The following is a 10,905-nucleotide window of genomic DNA, read 5'->3' on the forward strand; positions in this document are numbered from 1 at the left end:
TTTTTTTTTTTTAAATTATATAATTGAACAACCAAGGAGTAATGACAAACAAAGCAACGATTGAACGCGGCAGCGACAATTTAGCTAGAGTGTGTCAAACGTGACAACCCTCGAAAATGGAATTCACAACAATGTGAATGAGTGTCAATAACGCGTGTGCCCTCCGTTGTGTGCCAGCCATTCAACACATCGTTGGCGCATGGGGTGGATCAGGTTGCATATGAATGCTCTGGGAACTCCATTCCACTCCTGCTGGAGCCATATTGCAGCAGTTGACCCAGATTGGCAGGAGGAGGGTGATGTTTCTGTACCCGACGACAAAGCTCGTCCCACATGTACTATATGGGGTTCAGGTCCGGGCTGTTGGCTGGCCACAGCATCCTGTTGACCCTGGCCTGCTGGATGAAGGTGTTTACAGCTGCAGAGCGATGGGGAGGTGCGTTTGTCATCCTGAAGAATCGCACGAGGGCTGGAACGACCAGGGGTTGCAGGATCTCATTCTGGTAGCGGACACCGGTCAAGTTGACCACTACATGGTACAGAGGTGTCCTTAAACGTGTGCTGATTCCTTCCCAGACCATCACAGAGCCTCCACAGAAACGCTGTCGTTCCAGAACAGCGCCTTCTGCGAAGCGCTCTCCGCGACGCCTCCACACTCGGATGCGACCATCAGCAGATTCCAAGGAAAAGCGGGACTCATCTGTAAACAACACCTGAGCCCACTGCTGACGTTGCCACCTCACATGTTGAGTGCACCAGGCTCGGCGAGCTGCTCGGTGATTAGCAGTCAGGGTTGTTCCTCGGACTGGACGCCTTGCACGCAAGCCAAAGTTGTGTAAGCGGTTTCGGATCGTCTGACCACTAACAGTGTTGGTGGTAGCTTGCAGGCGTTGCCTAATGTCGTTTGCCGTAGCCATTCTTTGTTGCATGGCCTGCCTCTGAATGAAGCGATCCTCTCTTTGTGTGGTGACTCTGGGCCGACCAGAACGTTGTCGCTCCTGCACTCTTCCAGTTGCTTGGAATCTCTGTTTTAGTCTGATGATGACAGAGGGAGCCACTGCAAGCCTCTGGGCCACTTGCCTGGCAGCAACACCGTCTTGTAGCCATCCTATTGCCCTTCCTCTATCCAAATCGCTCAGTTTTCTTCGTGGGGGCATGTTGCTACTGTGAATACTTGTGTCAGCGTGTCAACCTGGTGAGCGATGTTCATAGCCAGGACCCTGTTGTAGCACGTGCATCACAACCTTTTGCCCTGGCATGCGTTCCGCAAATTTCATGGGGCTATAAAAACACCCTTTTTCTTCCAAAATGCAGAAGCTTTTGAGAAGTCCCACAAAGGGAAATAACTCTGCCTGCAAAACAAAATTCTAGGTGAAGACTCATTGTTCATTTGTTAATTCAAACACATTAATTTTTTAATTATTATGTCGATGTTTAATTTTTTGGCAATTTTTTACAATTAGATCCGTTTTTTCAACCGATCCTTAACTTTTTTTGAAGAGTGTATATGATTGTAGATCAAAGTCATGTGTATCTTTGTGCCAAATATTAAGCATTTCTGGTGTATGATGTTGCTGCAAAACCGTTTCCTAGAAATCCAATATGGCGCTGTTTAAGCCAGTTTCTCCTGTAGTATTCACATATTTACACCCCCGGTATAGGGGTGTGTATAGGTTTCGGTCGATGTGTTTGTTTGTGTGTTTGTGTGTTTGTGTGTTTGTGTTCGCATATAGATCTCAAGAATGAACGGACCGATCGTCACCAAACTTGGCGAACAGGTTCTATACATTCCTGAGACGGTCCTTACAAAAATTGGGACCAGTCAAACACACGGTTAGGGAGTTATTGGTGGATTAGGATTCTACAAGGACTTATAGAGAAACATATTCATGGTCAAAGGGAAATAACCTTCTCAGTTGGTGGCAGTGAGAATGTGTGCAGTGAGAATGGTTATTTCCCTTTGACCAACGGGGGTGTTTTTCCTACCTCGAAGGAATTTCTTGTTTTCATTTTATTTCATAAGTCACTTCAATAACTACCCAGAAAACTAAGGTATTCCATGTATTCTCCAAGTTTAATTTTGGTGATTTCAGTGCCGATCAATCAATCAAGCAATCAATCAATACGAGGCTTATATCGCGCGTATTCCGTGGGTACAGTTCTAAGCGCAGGGATTTTTGTAAAAACAATTTTTTATGAAATTTATATCGCGCACATATTCAAGGCGCAGGGATTTATTTATGCCGTGTGAGATGGAATGTGTTTACACAATACATCACGCATTCACATCGGCCAGCAGATCGCAGCCATTTTGGCGTATATCCTACTTTTCACCGCCTATTATTCCAAGTCACACGGGTATTTTGGTGGACATTTTTATCTATGCCTATACAATTTTACCAGGAAAGACCCTTTTGTCTCCCGCAGTGGGGCACTGCGGTTATGAAATCAAAGGCCCCTCCTGTTTTTGGAACCGCAGGAGCTTTCTAGTTTGCTGTTAGGTAGATTTTTGGTTCCTCTTTCCTGTCATGCTCTCTTTTTCTTCATGAATTCTTTTCTTTTTTCTGCCTTCTTGCTCATTCACCTGTATTTTTTCCAAAAATCTCTTCTCTTGCCGCTTGTCTCGCGATTCATGTATAGTTTAATCTGTTAGTGTTCTGATGTAAGTCCAGCAGTAGATAGGTTAAGCCTATTTTAACATACTGGAAACTGGTAATCTTCCAGTAGGTATTAATTTAGTTTTACTAAAGCCTGCTGGGACACAAGTAATGGGTTAGTGCATTTGTAAACAGGAATCGCTTGACAAGTGGCCCCCTTCATCCCCCCCTTCCTCGTCCTGATATGGCTCTGCGTAGTCGGCTGGACGTTAAGCAACAAATAAACAAAAAAAAAATCGTGGGATCTTGAACGTGCACACCCCAATGTAGTGTACACGAAGGGACCTCGGTTTTTCGTCCCATCCGAAAGACTAGCACTTGAACCCACCACCTAGGTTAGGAAAGGGGGGAGAAAATTGCTAACGCCCTGACCCAGGGTCGAACTCGCAACCTCTCGATTCCGAGCGCAAGTGCGTTACCACTCGGCCACCCACATCGCCTTAATGTACCACCGTATTTCTATGACTCGTGCGGTCTCGAATAGCAGCTAGGATCTGCTGAAGGGACATTAAAGACCAACCAGAGTGCAAACTTTTTGTTGTGCCACTGGAAAGGGCTTTATAACAGGACCGCAAAAATATAATTATATCAAGTTCCATCTCCTCCGATCGCGCGTAATTGGCTATTGAAAGTGCTCATTCTCACCTGTAATTAACTATAAGGGAAACAATCTTAAAATTTTGCCATCGCTTAACTCCCCTGGCTAGTGACGTCAAACGTGGAACACACTGAGCGAGTAAACATGGCGTCAAGCGTAGCAGAGAGAGACGTTGCATTGCAACTCTCGTGTGAAAGCAGCGATTTCGACTCGGATTTAGAGATGAACGTGTTCCAAACACAATCACAATCTTGTGGAGCCCCTCAACCATACCAGTTTGAGCCTCAGATTTCGAGTAGCCACGATGATGGCAGTGAAGGAGAAAGACAGGCACATGACCAAGTGCCAAGTGGACCCAAGTCGTCTGAACTCGATGCATTGGTAAATTTCACACTGTGCGATTACTTACCATTTTGTGACACTGTTTGCTTACATTATCAGAGATTTTGAAGATCTGAACACAACAAAGCTAGGCATAGAATACCAACTATTGAAAGTTAACAATCACTGTCAACAATCAACTCAGTGTTCATTTCATGTGTTTATTTTTCATCAGTGCAGAACTTTCAATATCATCTCCTCTGTGAATAGCAACAGCATCTTTTTTTTAGTTTGTGGAATTGTAGTACTTGAGTTTGTTTCTTTTTTTCCATAGGATTGTCATGTGTGTGTGTCTTTGTATCACCAGGATTGAATGTGTTTTTTTTTGTGTTTTTTTTTTTTAAAGGAAAGTTGCATGTGAATATTGAAGAACTGACAAAACACATCAGTGTTAAATTGAGCAACATGATTGGAATCAAATTTTTGCACACAGATGGGGAAAAGAATCAAACACAAGTGAAGTTGATTTGATTAAAAGAATATTTTATTGATCAAAAACCAAAACGCAGACTGACAGAGTAAGTAGATTTGTGCAAACAATTTTATTTTCCTCTCCTCTCCTCTTCTTATGCACTAGGTGTCATTGTGACAACTGTGAGCTCATGGACACAATCAAAGAATGTCGCTGTTGCACAGAAATGGAGCAAATGGAAGCCTTCATGAGAAAAGGTGTGAACTGCATAACTCATCACCCAGGATTCCAGTCAGTGTGTCAGGATATCTACTACTTCGTACTTGCTACAGATGGTGCCAGCAACAGTATGGAAGAGATATAGCTGATGAAAACAGGTATATATATAATATATCAAGGAGCAAAATTACAAATCATGGTTCAATGTAATAGATTCATTTACATATGTCGCGCTACTTTTCCTATACTGTCACGACATATATGTCGCGTTACTGGCTCAGTCTGTTTGGTCGGTTACGATTACCTCCCATGAATGCGAAAACCTATATGATCATTTTTCTTTATTTTTCTCCCTGTTAATTCACCAGTGGCTATGTAACCTGTGTTGCAGAATTGCACCAGTGTAAGGGTTTTAAAATAACATTTACACCCAAACCAAATATCTTGCTGCAATGGAAATTTTATCATCGACACCATGTGATACAGTATACATGGGAAAGATGTCTGCTGCCTGATATTCATGCATTTTTAGTTTACTTGGAAAGTACTATGTACATGGACATTACATAGCATGCCTAATTTTGTCTGTGTGCAGTCGCTACCGCTACACTGCATACCGTATGCTGGCAAAGTTTGCATGGGGATGGCTGGGCAAGGATGTACGAGTAACTCTCCCTGCTTCTGCTGTCAGGAAGATCCGGGAAACCTTTCCTAACCCTACAGGCAATTACACAGGATATTTGGAACCCGAAAACTAGTTCTTTTAACAGTTTACTATTGTGCCAGTAGATATTTTGAAGCAGTTGTGAAGGTTAACCATTCACATCTACAGGTCCTGACTACATGTGGTCGTATTAGCACCCCTTGTAGCTGTACCGAGACTTTAGTGCTCTGACTGCCTGTTCTTTGTTAGGCTTGGCATATTGTTCACAAAGGGGCGGAGGCAACTGCTTGATGGACCGTTCCATGTCTTGGATGCTGTGTGTAGAGGCCAAGTCCACCACTCGTTCCATCAGTCTCCCCACATAAGCTGCAAACAAATGAGAACTTTATTAAGTGACCCTCCACCAACTTTGAAATAGGCATAATCTTCTGTGGCTGTTAGTGTTACCTTCCCCTGCACTGTTGTATGGATTGCTCCTGTATGAATGTGTATAAAAATGGTTTCTCTTTATTTTCTTTGAGCAGCCAAAGAAAAAAAAAATGTTGCAATACATTTGTGACATTGATTGCTATTTGTCTTCTTCCTTACTCTCTGATCTCCATTAACTTAAATGTTTGGAAGTTATTCTTCTACCTCTTTCATGCTTATCCAATGGGCCATTATTTTTGCAAACCGAACAACACAAAAATAACTTTTGTACCAAAAGTCTTAGCTTGTGAGAGTAAAAGAACATTTACCAAAGGTGCAATCCACTTTCACTTCCTGGATGGAATAGTCCTTCTTTGATTTCCTGTAGACCAAACTGTAGCGTTCCTTTCCGGTCTGGTCAGAAGCCTGCAGTCTGTTGTTGTTTTCGTTAAAATGCTGCTTGCAGAGCAGCTATGATTGTCCTGAAACAGTGTTTCATTTGAAAGGTACAGTATTTTGTAATTGCAAGTTCCATATCTCTATTGCCTACCTGCTTTGACACAATTGTGGTAATTATTGACAGAGCACAACATACTGCAAAGAAATTCCTCTTAGTATCTCCAACTGAAATGTGATAGGATGAGTGCACAATACCAACCCCCACACATACATGTACATTTTTGCATAGTGCTAGCAGGTATAGTGCTCATTTTAAGGCTTACTATCATTAAGCAAAAACTATCAGTCTGCTAAAGACATATCATCTCAGCCATTAAAAAACTGCAGATTATGACAGTTGATACTTGATATCCAGAAATAGTCTAAAGTCTAAAACTTTCCTGACTACTCTTGTGACGTCTTGTCTGAAAATAATTAATTGACCCACCACCTATACACACACACCTAAACAGGACCACCACCACCACTTTTTTTTTAATAATTTACTTACTTTTCTGTGCAGCCTTTGGGGTGACTTGAATTTTCTTGTTTCTTTTTATCCTGCGGTGTGTCTGAAGTAAAATATTGTCACCAATTTATGCAAAAAATCTGCTAGAAAATGATGATAATACAATAACAGTTGCTCAATGGATAAGTTAGTAGAGTATTTCACTGACAGATCTAGATATATTTACTCATTCACATCAATTTAATTCGGAACAGCATGTGACACAAAGTGACAATATATATGTACATGAATACAATTACAGGGTCTGCAAGTGCAACACATGTATCCAATGACTTATCAATAAACACTGCTAAAATTACAAACTCTGAATCAGATACAAATGTGTGCCAAAGTGGATCAGCCTCACATTTAGTAGTTACAGTGTCAGCTATAATATGCTTGATAAGAAGTGTGAATGACTAAGTACTGCAATGAATGACTGTGGGATTGGGAACAAGCAGATCTGTACTGTCTATACAATAAAAATTTTTTTAAAAATGCAAAATTTGCCTACCTCTGTCTGAGTGCTTGCATACACTGGCGAAGGTTTGTCAGTTTCACTAGCTCCATCACAAGATCCTGACAAATCAGCTGTATGATGGTCAGATGGTTTAGGTTTTACATCACATTCACAAGGCCCAACTGCCAAAGCATCTTCCAGAATCTGCAAGCACAATGTTACAATCATTCTTTAGTCCTCTATTTCTGTATTTTTGTAAGTTAAAACAATTTTAACACTCAAGAAAACAGAATTTTCTACTCAAAGCTTACAAATGTACTAAGTTTTATTCAGTGAAAGTTGACAAATGCAGTGCCCTTTTATAGAATTTTTCAATAATGGCATTGTCAGTGTCACTGAACCTATTAGTATTCTTCATAACAATACAATTTTCCACCTTACCCTTTGGTGTTCCCTTTTGGCAAAGGCTCCTCTGACTCAGTCGAACACTCTGCTTTGGAGCCACAATGGCAGAGCAAATTGGCGCTGTAACTGCCGTTGTTACTTGTGTCACAGTGCTGCTGGCTGTGGAGACAGATGCCACGCCCACGGTACTCGAGCAAGTCACCGTTGTGACTGTTGTTGGCGCCAGACGATGCGGTTTTTGCACTGTTGGCACTGGTTTATGGTTTAAAACCATCTTCGCTTTAAGTCCAAAACTTGCAGCCAGTGCAATCTTTCTTGGATAGCAATCCGTAGTGAAGTGCAGACTGCATATCCGTGAGTTCTGGTTCGGCGTACCAAAACTTGGTCTGAAATCTGCTCGGCAAGTTTGAACGAATTTAATCCACTGTCGCCGAGTTTCTGCATCAGTAGGAAACTGATGCAATGTAAAACCATCAGCATGCTTGCTGTTACACTCCGCAACTGCACAGTAGTAACCGACTTTCCTTCGCCGCTTGAAAGGGGGAACGTCTGTTTCGGTAGAAGATACAACCGCAGAGTTACAACCGTCCGCCATGATGTTCCACGAGTGACGTCACTGGCCTCAGGGCCGCCCGGTGCAGTTTGATCAGGTGCGCGAAATCGGATTTTATTAAATAAAAAATCAGCAACACAAAATTTTGCAAAATCGTTTTCGGAATATTAACCTGGGTTGTGACAACAATGTTTTGAACAGAAAAAAGTTTTGCTCTCTGGTTGGTCTTTAAAACCCACAAACCAACTATGACTCGTGATTTCTTAAAGGCCCAGTCCTTCCCGTAAAAGTGGTTCTGCTCAGTATTTCAGAGTTTCCCAGGCTTCGGCAGTTTATTCGTCTTCTTCTGCGTTCATGAGCTAAAACGCCGACGCCGTGCACTCGTGTTTTTCCCACACGTTGGATTTTACGTTTATGACCGTTTTACTCCCGCCATTTAAGCAGCCATACGCCGTTTTCGGGGGAAGACAGCACAGAGTATTAAACCATCCCTCCTCTTGGACACCCACTGGGGTTTTTCTCTGCAGATTGGGAATTTGATGGATTACATTCTAAACGTACACTAGTCGCACACTGTGAAATTATAGCGTCAACAAATTCACACTCTGCGCAGAAATAGATGTGATCACTCCACGCGAAACTCTTGCTAGATTTGGAATGATGAGCGGAATTGTTTTCACGGGAAGAGCAAAATGTATGTTTTCCTTTGATTGTACAGCGCTTTCAGCAGGGTTAAACCCTGGATACACGCGCTTTATAAATAGTATGCATTATTATTATTAGTATCATTATTATCATATACCTTTAAAAACTTTATTTCTTTTGTTCTTATCACTTGATTCCAGTGACTCTTGGTTTTTCAACCGGAAAACCCGGCGTATTGGTATAACAAAAAAAAACATCTTTGATATACATCTGGGGTGCTAAATCAGTCAAGGCATCCATTAATCACGTAAAAATACTAAACAGATGTTCATAGACAAAGACAAACATGATCAGATAAATCATAGTGGAGTTTTTATTCTTCATATTTTACGAGGTCATCACACTTTTTGTGTCAGTAATTATGATTCGATGTTCCCGTGTCTATGATCTTGGCCAACTGACGGGTAATTAACCGACTAAAGGGATAATTGCTTGTCGCGGGATGCGCAGGATTGGTGTGTAAGACTTTGTTCTTTAAATGGGAAATCAATATGAACAGCTATTATCGACTACGCTTTGGATATATAGATAAATATATAAATATACAGATAAACGAATACGTTTGGGAGAGAATAAATAATTCAATGAATACAAATATAAAGGGATCAGCTCGTTACTCCCTCGGCTCGTTACTCCCCCGGCTCGTTATTCTCCCTTAGGGTTAGGGTTAGGGTTAAGGTTAGGGTTAGCTTAGTAACAAGCCGGGGGAGTAACGAGCCGGGGGAGTAACGATACGGGGGAGTAACGAGATGCTCCCAATATAATACATCAATAAATAAAACATAAACACATAAATGAAACAATGATAACAAAATGAATAAACTTAAATGTGACCCTCCACCACGGAATGAGTCGAATATGTCACCTCGCGCGGTTCTGCGCTAGGCTTAATATAAGTCTGCGGGATGTCTGGTAGCAGTGTGAGGGTCACCTTAGTCACAGGCTTATAACTCAAACAGTTTTTGCTCTTTTCTAAAACGGTTTTCACCACTGGATAGAGCATAAAAAACTCTTTATGAAAATGTAAAAATATGAAAATCATGCAAAGGTGACATGCGACTCATTCCGTGGTGGAGGGTCACAAATAAATAAAATTAATAGAAAAAAACATAACTAAACAAATAAATAAATAAATATTGAAGGAATGAATGTATGAATAGATTAATGAATGAATGAATGAATGAATGAATGAATGAATGAATGAATGAATGAATGGATAAAAACATAAATAAATAAGTATATTAAGAGATAAATAAAAAAATATATACATAAACAAGAACAAGAACAAGAAGAACAACAACAACAACAGCAACAACAACAACAACCATTCCAACAATTGCATCAACAACGACCATGTTCATTACTCCTATACCCATCGTATGTCTTCACCCCCCTCCCCCTACTCCTATACCCATCGTATGTCTTCACCCCCCTCCCCCTCCCATCTACCCTGCCTCCAGCCCACACCCCTCCATGTCATTCCCATCCCCCCACTCCATATCCCCCCCTCCAACATATCCCCTCAACATATCCCCTACTAGCCTCGAGCTCTCAAATTCAAACGAATACTAACTGAAGAATCAAGGCACAGGATGGTAGCCACTCTTGTTTTTGTTAATGAAACGTGAAAACAAAAAAACATTTGGCATCGGTAATTCAAAATGATTTTCCAGTGCTTGTTTGAACTTACATTTGAATTGATGGGTTAGTTTGTTATGGTATTTATAAAAAGAAAAACAGCCATCGACATCATTTTTGTTGTACGTTGACTACGACTACCAAACAATTCAGCTACGACTAACTTCTGTCGAATTCACTTCAGGCAATCTGAAGCCTGGAAAATATTCTGCTTTTTACATTTAGTCAAGTTTTGACTAAATGTTTTAACATAGAGGGGGAATCGAGATGAGGGTCGTGGTGTGTGTGTGTGTGTGTGTGTGTGTGTGTGTGTGTGTGTGTGTGTGTGTCCTCATTTGTTGACCAAATTGATTGACATTATGGTCAAGCAATCTTCGACAAAGTCCGGACTTTGGTATTGCATTTCAGCTTGGAGGCTTACAAATGAATTAATGAGTTTGGTCATTAAAAATCAGAAAATTGTAATTACATGTTTTTGTTATAAAACGATCTAAAAAGAATTTCTTCTTATTCGTCATCATTTCCTGATTCCAAAAACGTATAAAAATGTTATATTTGGATTAAAATCAAGCTATAAAAATTAAAAATATGAAAATTATTAGCAAAATAAAATGTCCGAAATCGATTTAAAAACAATTTAATTTTATACCTTGTCGTTGTCTGATTAAAAAAACGTTGAGATATTTTATGTTTGGATTAAAAACAAGCTCATAAAGTGATAAAGAATAGAGGTACAGAAAAGCGTGCTATCTCGCTGAGCGCAACCACTACCGCGCTATACTGCCTGTCAATTTCACTGCCTTTTTCACGAGAGTGAGACTGACGATGCTATACGGTCTTGGTGAAAAAAATGCAGTGC

The 10,905-nt window shown here is 40.8% G+C and overlaps 1 long non-coding RNA gene across 2 annotated transcripts; it reads right to left on the reverse strand.

The window, feature by feature from the left end:
* Positions 1-4,102: 4,102 nt before the first annotated feature.
* LOC138978798 (uncharacterized) lies at positions 4,103-7,900 on the reverse strand. 2 transcript variants are annotated; one of them, XR_011459808.1, is made up of 5 exons: positions 7,187-7,900; positions 6,800-6,949; positions 6,289-6,349; positions 5,669-5,821; positions 4,103-5,297 (listed from the first exon to the last, which is right to left on the reverse strand). It is a non-coding gene; the product is annotated as an uncharacterized lncRNA (long non-coding RNA). The 2 variants fall into 2 exon arrangements; XR_011459807.1 differs by lacking the exon at positions 7,187-7,900 and having other exon boundaries at positions 6,800-7,163.
* Positions 7,901-10,905: the final 3,005 nt, after the last annotated feature.

Source organism: Littorina saxatilis, linkage group LG10 (assembly GCF_037325665.1).
Source record: "Littorina saxatilis isolate snail1 linkage group LG10, US_GU_Lsax_2.0, whole genome shotgun sequence".
Lineage (NCBI taxonomy): Eukaryota > Metazoa > Mollusca > Gastropoda > Littorinimorpha > Littorinidae > Littorina > Littorina saxatilis.